Below are 13,667 nucleotides of genomic sequence, written 5' to 3' on the forward strand. Positions count from 1 at the left end.
GTTTTACACTATGTTCTCCTTTTAAAAGCTTGCTAAACCCTCTTAAAGATTCTTCTACTGTAGTCAACATTTGAAGTGGATCAAAAAAGTTCTTCAAAGTTGCACTAAGAATAAAACATTCAACACACATTGGTTTTTTGACAACTTTGATGAAAGGCTTTGATCCACTTCAAATGTTGGCTACTGTAATCCAAGTTCACCACATATGAAATGGTCAATGGTAAATCTTAAACCAATTCACTTAATGTATGAAATACAAAGGCAAATGTTTAAACGTCAGAGTTACATGAGGAACACAAATCAAGTAATTGAGTGAAAGTATAGATGCGTGCACAAAATATTAGTTTTCATGAGGTATTACATGCTTTGTAATTTTTACTGGAGAAAAAGTACAACGCATCAGGTTTTAAACGTATTTATTGATAAATGTTTTTATTTTTATTTTTTTGCAGCGCTTTACATATAGAAACAAAATAAGCTTTAACTCATTTTTCAATTATTGAATAATGAATTTGTGCCACCACAAGTCAATTACTCAGACCTAATAAAATCATTACAATTCAGAAACACTGCATTTCCTAATTTCATTTTATTAAATATTTATTAGAGTACATTTATCATGTTATACAGTGGGTACTCCAATTATTTAAAGCAGATTTACTTTACAAACAACTGGCAGCCGTGGATTTTAAAATATGGATTTTAATTTACGATAATAAATACCTAAATTCAGCATTAGTCATTTTACATCAGCCAAACACTTCAGCTTTTAAGCTTTTTTTTATTGGCTAATTTTGAATCAAATGTGTGAATTTAGTTTTAACAAACTAAGAAGACCACTTTTCAGCCAAATGATATTAAATAAATCATTTGTTGATACAGTAAGAGCACAGATGTTTTTGGATCAGTCTAATTCCTAAATGGATATAATTCTTTCATTTTAAAAACTGATTTACAGGTTAACTAAAAGGAGTCAACCTGCTCAAGAATTAGATATTGTTGTCATGTCCGGGAGGAAGTCAGGATGTTTGTTGAAGATGTTTGCATGGAATGAAGTGAACAAAAAGTTCCGAATTTACAGCAGTAAAGTAATGCCCAATCCAGACATTCTGTAAATAGCTAATTCACTGCCAACAGACTTTTCTGACAGACTGGACTATTCTAATTCTGTCAAGTCATACCAGAGTAACATTATCAGAATTTAAAAAATGTTGTTTCTGAACATTTTGCAGTGATTATATAAGGGATTATCATTGGCGAAATTTAGTATTTTTTAAATATTTCTTTTAAGATCATGACTGACACATTAATTCTATTATGAATGTAGTGCATCAGATTTTTGTTGTAGTAAAATTAATACACCCCCTCCCCTTCTTAAAAAAAAACAAAAAAAAAAAAACATTTGTGAGTCTTCTTGTTTGCTTTAGTAGCCATATTTCTAATACCCTTTCATTTGTCGTGTGTTCAGTTGTCAGTCATTTCAATAACCCCCTGCCAGTTTGAGTTTGAGGGGTAGAATTGGGTTTGGGTCTAAATGTTTGTCAAAATAAAAATGCTCAGATAAAGCCACAGGTACCTGAGCATAAGGTACACTAAAAATGTACCACTACTAATAAACAACAGCAAAAAATAAAAGGAGAAAAATGCCAATGGGCTATATGCACGCATTACTTCCGCGTTTTGTCTAAGGCCGCGGTCCAGCTTCCGGTCTGGGTGATTTTAGGCGGAGGTAAACAGTATTATGGCAGAGTCGTCAATATTTACTCGCTGTTTGCGAGTAAATTATGGTCAACGATGTGCAAATGATTGTCCGGATGTGCTCTACAACACCGCAGAGCAAAGCTTGAGAAAGGTTTCAAGTTTTATGCATCTTCCTACCTGTGCAATTATGAAGGTAAGTTCAGCTAGCATGAAGGCTAACTTTAGCGTTAATACTCTTACGATCCGTCCATCTGCAGCTTTATCACGTAAGTAAAAATAATCATATGTGTAGGTAATTCTGTCTCAAAGTGTCAGGTAAAAACAGGGCAGGAATAAGATCTCAGTGAGAGCTCATTACTACCGATAGATCTATGAAGAAATCGGAGTCTCCTCACCAGCTGAGAGTAGGACAGCATACATGTGAAATTCTGTCCCATTCATACTTTTACTGTTCTAAAGTGACCACCACTGTTCAGTTCGGATAATTACAGAAACACAGATGCTGTCTTAGCTTGTAAGCATGATTATTGAGCAAGATATAAAATAATACATATAAAAGAATAAAATAATACAATGACTTTCCATCCACAACAGACAAATAGTACTGTGTCAATGCTGAGATTTATTGCTGAAACAGTGGAGATGACAGATGCAGTGTAACAGTGTAGATAGCATGCTTTCTATTTAGTCTATAACATTGTAATTAAATGGGAGGGTGACCCAAAACAATAAGGTGTCATTAGTTAATTTCACATCAACAATTTGTCTATTTCAATATTTATTAGTTTTTTATGTTAATGAACAAATGCTTATTCATTGTGCTTGTTAACTCACAATGTAATAGCTAATGTTAACAAGCATGACTTTGGATTTTTATTCATTAGTAAATTAGTTTAACAACGCTAACTATTAAATATTAAATAGTTATTTTAATAGTGAATAAATACATTAACTAATGAAACCTTATTTTAAAGTGTGACTAAAGGGAGCTACTTTTAAATAATTTAAATAATGATTTACTGTGTAGTATAATCTGATGATATTGCTGCAGATGCCTTTCAAAAGAAGATATTTTGAAGAAAGCTGAAAACCTGTAACCATTGACTTCCATAGTAGGAAAAAGAACTACTATGACTCAGTGGTTGCAAGTTTCCAGCTTTCTTCAAAGTATTTTTGTTTGTGTTAAACATCAGAAAGAAACTCAAAACAGGTTTGGAACAAGTGAAGGAAATAGAATTTTCAGTTTTGAGTGATCTGCCTTTAATGACTCTTTAAAAACCTATTAATATTCTTGTTTCTGTTTTCTAGGTAACATTATGAGATTCAGAGCTAGAAAATTTTATGTGTTACTTCATCCTGGAGCGGACATCCGTCAGAAGATCCATGCCATCGTCTGCTAGTTAATAGCTCCTGCTCTTGTGTGGCTGAGAGTGGGATATGCAAGCATTTGGTTGCTTTGCTTTTCCAGACAGCCCATTACTCTGAAATGTGTAATGTGTGTTTTTGCATGAACAATTTTTTGGAATGGATCAATTATGTGTTAAGTTCCATGAAACAGGGGGGTGATTTATTTATTTATTTAATACGTATAAGCCCAAATACCTCTCTATGCACAAGTTACAGAAGAAGCACCTGATTCAAGAAAATAACTGATTGAATGTTATTGTTTCTGTTCATCTGAATAAAATATTTTTTTCAAAATGTTACATTTTTTTGACAATTTTTATTTCAAATTATATACAGTGAATTATATTTTATATGTACAGTGAATAAAATAAAGGTCTTTATTCTGAATTTAAAAATTGCACTTAGAAAGTAGCTTAAGAAATGTTTATGTATATTAATGTTCGGGTTTTTTTACTTCAAAGGCAATGAAAACAAACTATTATTTGCCATAAAAGCTCCTTTCTTTAAATGTCTGCATCCGGTTGGCACTCGAGCCTCGATCAGTTTGCTAGACTGAAATTGTCAGCTACACTCTTGTTTTTTTCTGTTTCTGTAAAATTCTCACGTTTAATATCAACAACCCACCTCTTCTGCACGACTTTGTCTTTTGGAAACGTGTGGAAACTAAGGTAAGAGTTCAATTTCTGACGCTGTGCATTGCTGAACACAGCAGTAGTATCTACAAGTTCTCACGTCTTTGAAATGACACTTTTAAACGTTTAGATATCATATTTATGTAGCTGACATAAACATATATAAGTGGGCTATAATGGCATAAAACATTAAGACAACTGTCCAAAACATTACTCGTTTTTATCAGTAGCGCTCCTGTTATAGTACTGTACTGTACGATCGGCGGAAGTAGGCTCGGGGTCTTAAATTTTACCGGAAATGCGTCACGCGCCGCCGTGCATAGAGCCCATTATTTCTTATGTATGTGAGTTAAATGTGTTTTTGTTATTGATGTTGTCAGCATGTCTAACTATTTATATTTGTAATATTATTTGTTTATAAAATTGCAATAAAAAATAGATAAATATATAAAAATGCTAAAACATTGTTGAAATGAATTCATAACATCCATACAAATCGCCCAGCAACAGTATGTTCTGGGTGTTCAACAGGAAATAAAACTGTGTACCAATGTAAATTAGGATTTGAGATAAACAATATGAACGTTGTTTGACCTTACGGATGTCACTTGCACTATTGAGTTGACAAGCATAGTTGAGGGTTTGGCTCATTTGACATCCCTCAGAAAGCAAAATGACAGTTATGGTAGTTTACACTGAAGGGCTTCAGGTTCTTCCCAAACCTCAGCGCTGTAATGAGGTTCCATATGGTTTAGAATTAATTGAATGTAGTGTGGCTGACAGCCCAGGTCTGGAGGGTAATTCTGTAGCAGGGACACTGGTTCCGCCTCAATTGAGACCTGGCAGATTGGAGTCCTCCGAGAATTTGACCCTCAACCCTCAATCCAAAAGTATGTCATAATTTGGACATCACTGCCCAGCGGTAGTTTTTTCTCCTTTTCACTTTGTTTAAGGATTTCAGTGTGTTTCTCCTTGTCAAGCATATAATTCAACCTTGTAGTGTTGTTTGGGGCCTGTCCTTCATTATAAATTTATTTTGGATTGTTTTAGCTCTTTATTTCACTATGGAGCTTAAAATATACCAAAACGGTCAGAATTGAAATTTTATTCATTTCAATTACTATTGTAATTTAATTAAAGTAAATATTATATGCCTCTAAATCTTTTTAAATTTAGAATTTCTTAAGTTTAATATACCAATGAGATGTAATTGAATTAAATATGTAATTTTTGGGTCACTGAAGCATGTATATTTATTAGACAAAATACTGAAAATAGCTGACTCTCGAAAAATCAATTTGCAGGAGAATGATGTGTTCCTGAGCCGGACATACGCCAGCAAACTCACGCTGCTCCGTAATTGGTCAAAATGCTTGGTTTGACCTCTCAGTGATCCGAATTTCATCATCTTGAAAACTTGAAACTGTTTTTACCAACTGGATATCTGCAGTTCTTGAATTCAGTTTGATAAAAAAAATAAAGGGCACCTATGATGAAAGTCATCCTTTATAAGCTGTTTGTCAATAACTGTGTAGGTATAGTTTGTCCACAGTCATTTGGGGTGATATAAAGACAGTTTTTTTTTATTTTTATTTCCTAACGTTAAAATAGGATCCAAGTCCCTCCCACTTGATGTAGGAGTGCGGATTCCCTGCTCACCGAATTGAATAACAGCACTGTATAAACATGTCTTCGTAATAACGTGTATAGTCATATCAACAAAAAAAGCACTTGTGCAAAGCAACTGGGATTTAAAAAAAATGTGTTGAGGTCGCTGTGAATATTAATTATCATCAAATATCATCAATAATGAGTTTACAAGTTTAAAATGTTTTTAAAACAGTGCATGTTAATAATAATCACCACAGCAGCATGTCAATACCATTATAAAAATATTTGTAGTTTATTTTGTACATTAAAATAACAAATATCCATACACTATGCTTCACACACACACACACACACCAAATTGCAGACCCGCACATTTTACAACACGTGTAAACATAACGGTTGTTTGTAATCTAATATTATTTGTTATTATTAACGCGTTGCTTCCCATGTGTTGTTGATGTACGATTTTATTCAGTTTGATCGGAATATTTATATTGATTTTAACGAGCGCGCTTAAGAGCTGTCACCGCACACACACACACACACACACACACACACACACACACACACACACACACACACACACACACACACACACACACACACACACACACACACTCGTTCACACAGACGCTCATTCTGTCTTTATTTTAAGCTCTGTGTTTGTCATGAAGTCAAGCTTAATGCAGGCTTTGTATCAAAATCTGACTCCTAGGGCAACTCTGCACCCGTGGTTGAGGGAAACTCACAGCGGTTTATCATAAACTTTTCATTAAACATATTTTTCCGCAATTGACAGCAAGAACGAACACACAAGCGTTGTCTGATTGACAAGCAGCAGCTACATGTGTGCAAAAGAATCTAAAACGCCAAATACGATGAATCTATGCATATTGTACGGTTGGTCTGAACTGTCAAAACACCTCTAAAAAAGTCTTTTTCGGACATTGCATATTTGTACATGTGTACACCACTGTAACACGTTTTTTGAGCTGGTTTTAGTTCTTAGCTTTTTCATTTTCCTCTTATTTAAAATAACTTTAACTTGCTTGTTATGTAAATCCCATTTTGTTATTTACCCTAATATTTTTATGCAACAGTCAAGTTGTATGTTAATTTGCTATGAAGAAAAGGAAATCATTTATTTTTTGCATGCTGATTTATGTGAAATCGTGAATATAGGTCTATTTAATACACCTTGCAATTTTGAATTTATATCGTTTTTGCTATGAGTATAGACTATTTAGTTCAACAGAGCAGTTCAATCTTTTATGAAGTTTGCTGTATGAAAATATAACATTTTGAAGTATTTATAATTATCGGCCTATATATAACGGCTATCGGCCTCCAAGTCTGAATGGTTATTGGTTATCTGTATCGGCCAAAAAAAATCCATATCGGTGCATCACTACCTGTCATACAAGTTCTTACTCTGTAGTATTTCTCACAAACGTTACTAGACATCTACTTCCATTATGTCTGTCACTATACTGTGTATCTGAAGTGTTGGGCAAGCTACTTAAAAAATGTAGTGAGCTATTAGCTACTCTACTTAAAATGTAGCTTAACTACACTAAAAGCTAGCCCCTGGGAAATGTAGCAAGCTAAGTTTGCCATATACATGGCAATCATATCTTAGAAATCAATAAAACTGTTAGTGAAACATATGGGGCATGATAGTTTAGTTCAGTTATTATACTATACTAAACAAAAAATCCAATAAAACCAGGTGTTACACATTTAAAATGTGTGTGTGTGTGTGTGTGTGTGTGTGTGTGTGTGTGTGTGTGTGTGTGTGTGTGTGTGTGTGTGTGTGTGTGTGTGTGTGTGTGTGTGTGTGTGTGTGTGTGTGTGTGTGTGTGTGTGTGTGTGTGTGTGTGTGTGTGTGTGTATGTGTGTGTGTGTGTGTGTATGTACTGAATTATTAATATTTTTTCAGAACAGCATCAGAAATTAAGTTATAGCATCGTAACTTACTTCTCAAGGTAAGGTCATAAGGAATCCTGCTTCAGAAAGACCTCCTCTCCCTAAGTCATCTTAAGTCATCTAAGACACCGGCCTCACAGTTCCGTGAATGTCGGCAGAAATAGCAAAAACGTCTGCAGATTTTGTCTGGACCTGCTAATTACTACTAAAACATGCAATCTAATTACATTACTAATTAATTCAAGTAATCAGATTACTAATTGCTTTACCGTTAAGTTACTTTTAAAACATATAAAATATACCTATAAAAATACTAAATAAACGGCAGCTCTTTCAGAAATTTAATATTCATGAGAAACAATACAATGGTTGATCACAGCAGCTTAACATATAAAAAAAATAAAAAATTTAAATTAAACCCAAAACTTAAAATTCTCCCATCATTCATTTGTTTCAAAACTGTTTTTCTTTTTTAACACAAAAGAACACATGAAAACTGGATATCAGTAACCATTGGCATCCATATTATGAAAAAGCACTGCAGTGTTTAGGTGTTCTGTGTTTGTCTGAGGTAATTAGTCTACTGAAATGTGTATATTCCCAAGACTGAAGTTGATCGACCTGTTCGTATCACGTGACACGTATTCACATATTCATCTGGATGTGCCTGGTAAATGTGAGCATGCACAATATGCACTCCTAATATACACTTGCATGCAAAAGATGCGATATTTGAACGGCTCCATAAGCAGCTACACTTCTCTTCACATTCAAAATATAGCTTCACTCCCGATCTTGCACAAAAATCCAATATGGCCTGTTTAGGCTGAGTTGGGCGGCTGTGTTTTTGGGAATCGCCTTCCTCCTTGGTGATGAATATTGTCGTAGAATACTTTCTAATCAAGTGCTTGAACAAGTTGCTAGCTGAGTTAAAAGCAGTTGAAAGTTCTTTAGATACAATTACACTGACTGTAGTAACTGTAATCAAATTACACATTTAAAACGTAATTTTTTACATTACTGCGTAATAATTATAATACAGTAATGTGTTACTGTGGAATGTTTTACACCCAACTCTGCAACCAAGGGAATGCAGTCATTCAACATTCACGATTATATGTTCTGCTACATTGTCAAAGTTGACTGTAAATATTTGAAAATAAACAAATTAAGATAATCATAGTTAAAAAAACTACCCAAAATTAAATTATGAATAAATACATTAAAAGGAAGGATAGTATCTAATAAATGGAAGGCAAGATGTTAAGAAAGTTAAAGTTATAAAACATTGCCACTTTTGAAAGATATTAGTTTTCCAAGAGCATCTAACTTTTTCCAACTTCAGAAAATACATGGTATTGACAATCCATTGGGATGTAGTTTCTTGTTTTTATTTTCAGTCAGCAACTAATCTAGCTTGTTTTACCACTCTGTAGCATTAATAAAGTTATTTTGCTTGTATGAACATGCCTTTTGTTTTTCTCATGGGTAATGTTTCATACATGTTAATCTGCAATAAAAATGAAGTGCTGTAAGTGATTTTTTTTTTTTTGGAATGGCACATAAATCAATCCTACTACCAGCCAGAAATGACTGAAATAATTGCACTGAGAAATAACACTCTGTGACCGCCTAAGGCCATGTAATTTATTCATATATTTTATTATTTATTTTTTGCGCTTTGTCATTAAATGTGTGCCAGTCTGTGTTTGCTAACATTGGCTTGGCTGACAACTTTATATGGCATGGTTTTAGAGAGAGTGTGTGCAGTTTATATGATCACGATAAAGCAATATGGTGCTGGTTTAGACGATGTACTAATGGTTATAATTTATGCTTGCCTGGATATTTTATTGATTACCTTTGTTTCAATATGGCTTCAGGCCTTACAAAGAATTGCTGTTAAAAAGTTCAGATTGAAAGTGAAAATTGATAACCTGCTATATTGCTAGTGTTGGTAAAACTCACCGGATTATTTCTCTTAAATGTAAAGGTGTACGCTTTGTCCCCAGGCTGACGCTCGAGTTAAAAGCAAGCAGGACGTCAGGCGCTCAGACAAAACCGGAGGCAAGCGCTGCATTTTAAAGAGCCTGGCAGCCTCTCACCTGCTGATCTTCAAAGAGTTTGATGATGAATGAGTGCTGCGAACAAAATATTCAAGGTGCGAGAGTAGCGTACCGATCTATGGCACAGCTCTTTGAGAGGGACATGATATTTACCATTTGACTTTGATCTGCATAATTGTGGATGGTTTGTGTTTCTGTGGTACATTTTAAAATAGAGTGGTGCTTTTGAAAAGCAGTTTCAGAAGAACACGAAGGAAAATAGGTTTACCCCAGGCTGGTGGAATCCATTCTAAGTCAAATGTGGCTATTTCTACTTTATATCTTCAGCTTTCCTTGATAAAGGTGCCTTGTGCTTGGATGGTTACGTGTAATGAAACACAATAGCTTCACTGTTATTAGCATTGCAGGAGCGTGATTGAAGTGTGATTGTTGAATAAGTAGCCTAGCAACTGAATTATGAAGGATAAACAATGGTTTGTAATGCTAACATCTGTTTAGGGGTATGAATATCAAGAGACGTAATGTGTTACATACTTGTTTGTGCAAATATTTACTAAACAGGTTTTTTTAGGCATGCACTGAATGTAGTAAGAGTGTAAGTAGCTACAGATCACTACTTCTTGATTTTAATGTGGATTACAGTCGAATGGATTATAAAAGGAGAAAAAAAATGTAAAATGAAGTTTCAGTTTCTTTTATATTTGTCTTTCAAATCATCACAATAAATTGTAATGCAGAACAAAATTACATTACATCAGACTTAGCAAGTACATTAAAAACATCAAAAAACACTATACAAACAACAACATAAACAAATAAACAAGCTTTTGCAATTTCATAAATATATTAAAACTTTGAAGCTCAATATCTCAAAATCATTCAGAATGCAGATAGAACCTTATAATTCCCAGGTGACAAAATTATCGCAGTTTGATCTAATAGTTATAGTATTGACAATTTGTGCTATTTAAAGTCTTAATACATTTAATATTACATACCAGCTATCAATAGTAAATTACATGTAAATCAACAAGTTATTAGAACAATACACTGAGATCAGATTTTTGAAGTGGTGAACCGATTTTGCACATGTGTGATTCAGTCAACTGAACACAAACAGTACAGCCTACTGTGACTGAACTAAACTTGAGCAACTGCAGCGCGGGTAAACCGAGGGCTTAAATGAGAGAATCTGGCCAAACGTATGTTTATTTTATAACAGAAAGTCCATTTCTTTAAATAAATGAATCATGCTTCAGTTAGGTTGCAAAACAGAATTGTAAGAAACTTTTCAGCTTATGGTGATGGTTTAACTGACTGAAATTATGATTGCTGACTACATATTGTTATGTACAAATTGCTGAGTCTAAACATCGGAAGATTGTCATCACTACTGTGCATCTAACCTCACAAGTAGCCTTGCATACATATTTTACTTAAGGCTGCTATCTTGTGGGCTGTTGTATTTGAATGTGAGGATAGGTAGATGGTATTGGTAGATGGAAGTGTTCTTTTGTCAAAAAAAAAAAAAAAATGGAGCCTATCTTTGGTTGAGTTTATATTACATTATTTATTCTGATGGTTTTGAATCTTGCACCTAGCAAATATCCAATTTCCAAAAAACAACATACAAAAAACTAAAACTTTAAATTTTAAAATATAAAAACTAATAAAACTAGTGAATCTGCCTCTAAATGAAATGAAAACTAAAACTAATGAAAAATCCAAAACTATTATAACCTTGGTATGATAATCAGCAGAAAGCGCTGTGCTATGAAACCCATTAATTTTTTCATTGTGCCATGCAAAAGCCTGTTTGTTCCTGCATCAACCAAAACGCAAGGGCAGCGAAACGCACAGACCTTGCAGTCAAAGTTCAAAATAGCTCAATATACTGCTATGTAGATATTCTGTTTAACTCGTAAACGAATAGCGTAAACTCACTGGAAAAGCATAGTCCAGTCAAATAATGGGCTTAAAGGACATTTCATTCCTGCTGCTTGCAATATAGTACAAATATGCTGTCAAGCAAACGCTGGTAAACTGCAACGCATTTGTGGCCCAGAAGTTTAGTTTTAGCGCATCCCTAATTATCAGTCATTTTAAATGTGCAATACTTGTTAATTAAGCATCATCAAAGTTTGATGTGCATTGTAAAATTAATATTAATTGTTAAATTAGCAACGATTTTCCTTTAGTGTTTTTAATTATTAGTGTTTGTGTCAGATGATGGTAGAGCTTAGTCTTGATGTGAATACAGAATAAATGAATCTCTGTGATTTTAATATTGTGGATGTTCACGCAAGGTTTCGAGTCAGAAATCTGGACCTCTTCCAAGCATAATATTAGAATTTCTTACATGTTAGGCTACTACAGTTGAATGGTCTGGCTTATAATGCTTTACCCATTTCCCAGCAGAAACCCTGTATTGAAGCCCAGAGATCAGCTCAGTGGTTACAAAACACGATTACAGCTTCTGTTTTCACTGACAAGCACATAAACAGCCTGTGGTATACATGTTTGAGAACAACATGGATCCTGATTGCTTATTGCGGAGTCACAATGTGACATTACATTTGTGCCAAATAGCTTTGGAGAAATTTTCAAGTAATGCAGCACTCAGACACACACACGCGCACACTCCCGGAAGCAGAAGAGCAACATCAGCTCAGTCTAGCATATCGTTTATATTTTAACAGCCAGCGTATATAACATCAGCAGACTGCAGTGAAGCGCTCGAGTAGGCACTGTATTGTGAGTCACTTGGAGAGGCTGTTAGCGTTTGCTCGCTATATTGACTTTTGAGATCTATTCTCCCGCTGAATGCAGCGCAATCTCCTTCACAAATGTAATATTGATAAAGGCCGTGGCCTTCCTCTCATCCTGCCAACCCTGAGATCGGAATTCAAAACTTGTGAATAGATGTGAATGGAAATTTGTGCCAAGGGAAAGAGAAAGAATTGTGTTTATGGACGGGGCAAAGTGATGTAGCAAACACAAATGGGACAGGTTTATGTGCATGTGGGGGCTGGATGTCTTGATCTCATAGCCTGCTGACTTCATTACAACCTGCAGTTAGCCTTAGAGATGGCGTTCGCTCATGACCTGTGTGTGGGAGTGTTAATTGTACATTAGTGCTTCTATGCTAATGTTAATTGGAACGGATCAATAAAATCCCCATGAGGCAGTGGTGGGCTCAGCACACAGGTCATTAGTCTCAGAGAGTAGGCTGCAGAATATTGAAAGCCAAATTTGAACTAGACTTGTAATCTTGATTTGAAATATTTCACACTTTAAATGTTTTGTGTGTACTTGGTATAGAGTAATAGAGTTACACGATTTGTCATTAAAAGGTCACGATAGCGATTCAGACACCCACATGATCTTATTCTTAAATGATATTGATTTGGTTATGTGTAGGAAACCTTTCACATGTATGATCACATCGGATATTTAAATTTGATGACCCAGAGAGCAGTTAAATGTGCAGTTTAGTCTGTTATCTTTTCAACCACACAGGAAGGGTTTTAGATTTTGACAAACAATCTGAATAGATTGTATTAAATCTGTTTTAAATTATATTAAATTATTTATGATTCGATCCCATTGAAAGTTCAGGTGTTATTTTCTTTTTAGATTATCTTCGTATAGTGCAATCAAAATCAGCATCCTCTATAGTCAGCCAATAAAAAAAATCAAGATCTGTCCATTTCTCACGAGTATAAAATTTTGCATGCAGCCATTGTCTTTATTGATAAGTAGAACCACATTGAATCTCCCCGTGCAGATTTGCACCAATTTTTATTGATAAATACTCATTGAGTGTTTATTTAATTGTGTAAATGTGTGTTAATTTATATTTATTCAGTTTTAAATTAACTTCAGTAATATTATTGACTAGTATGAAAACATGAAATACAGTAATTGGATTTGCATGGTAAACATTGAATAAAATTTAAGGACATATTATTTTTTATATAATGTTGCATGTTTAAGTTATTAAGTTATTAAATTGGATGACACATAACATTCAGTGAGTCTCTAATGATGCTGGGTGACACACAATCGATGATAAGTGAAACAAAAATGAAGTATTTATCAAACAGAGAATGTCAAACAATAACTATAGGAAATCAGAATGTATTTTTAAATAACCGAATTAAACGAAAAAACTGGAGTGTTGCCAAAACAAAGAAATAAATATAATAAAACGATCTAACTAAACCCCAACCCACTAAACTAACCAAAGAAAAATGCAGAAACAAAACCGTAATCTTCAGCGTGACACTTAAATAACTTTATAACTACTCCAAAAACATAATTA

General features: G+C 34.1%; 1 long non-coding RNA gene across 1 annotated transcript; it reads left to right on the forward strand.

The window, feature by feature from the left end:
* Positions 1 to 1,686: 1,686 nt before the first annotated feature.
* Positions 1,687 to 3,402, forward strand: LOC147841381 (uncharacterized). Its single transcript, XR_015504048.2, has 2 exons — positions 1,687 to 1,894; positions 3,010 to 3,402. It is a non-coding gene; the product is annotated as an uncharacterized LOC147841381 (long non-coding RNA).
* The last annotated feature ends 10,265 nt before the right edge of the window (positions 3,403 to 13,667 follow it).

The sequence above is a fragment of the Danio rerio genome, chromosome 12, assembly GCF_052040795.2.
Source record: "Danio rerio strain M-AB ecotype USA chromosome 12, GRCz13ab, whole genome shotgun sequence".
Classification (NCBI taxonomy): domain Eukaryota; kingdom Metazoa; phylum Chordata; class Actinopteri; order Cypriniformes; family Danionidae; genus Danio; species Danio rerio.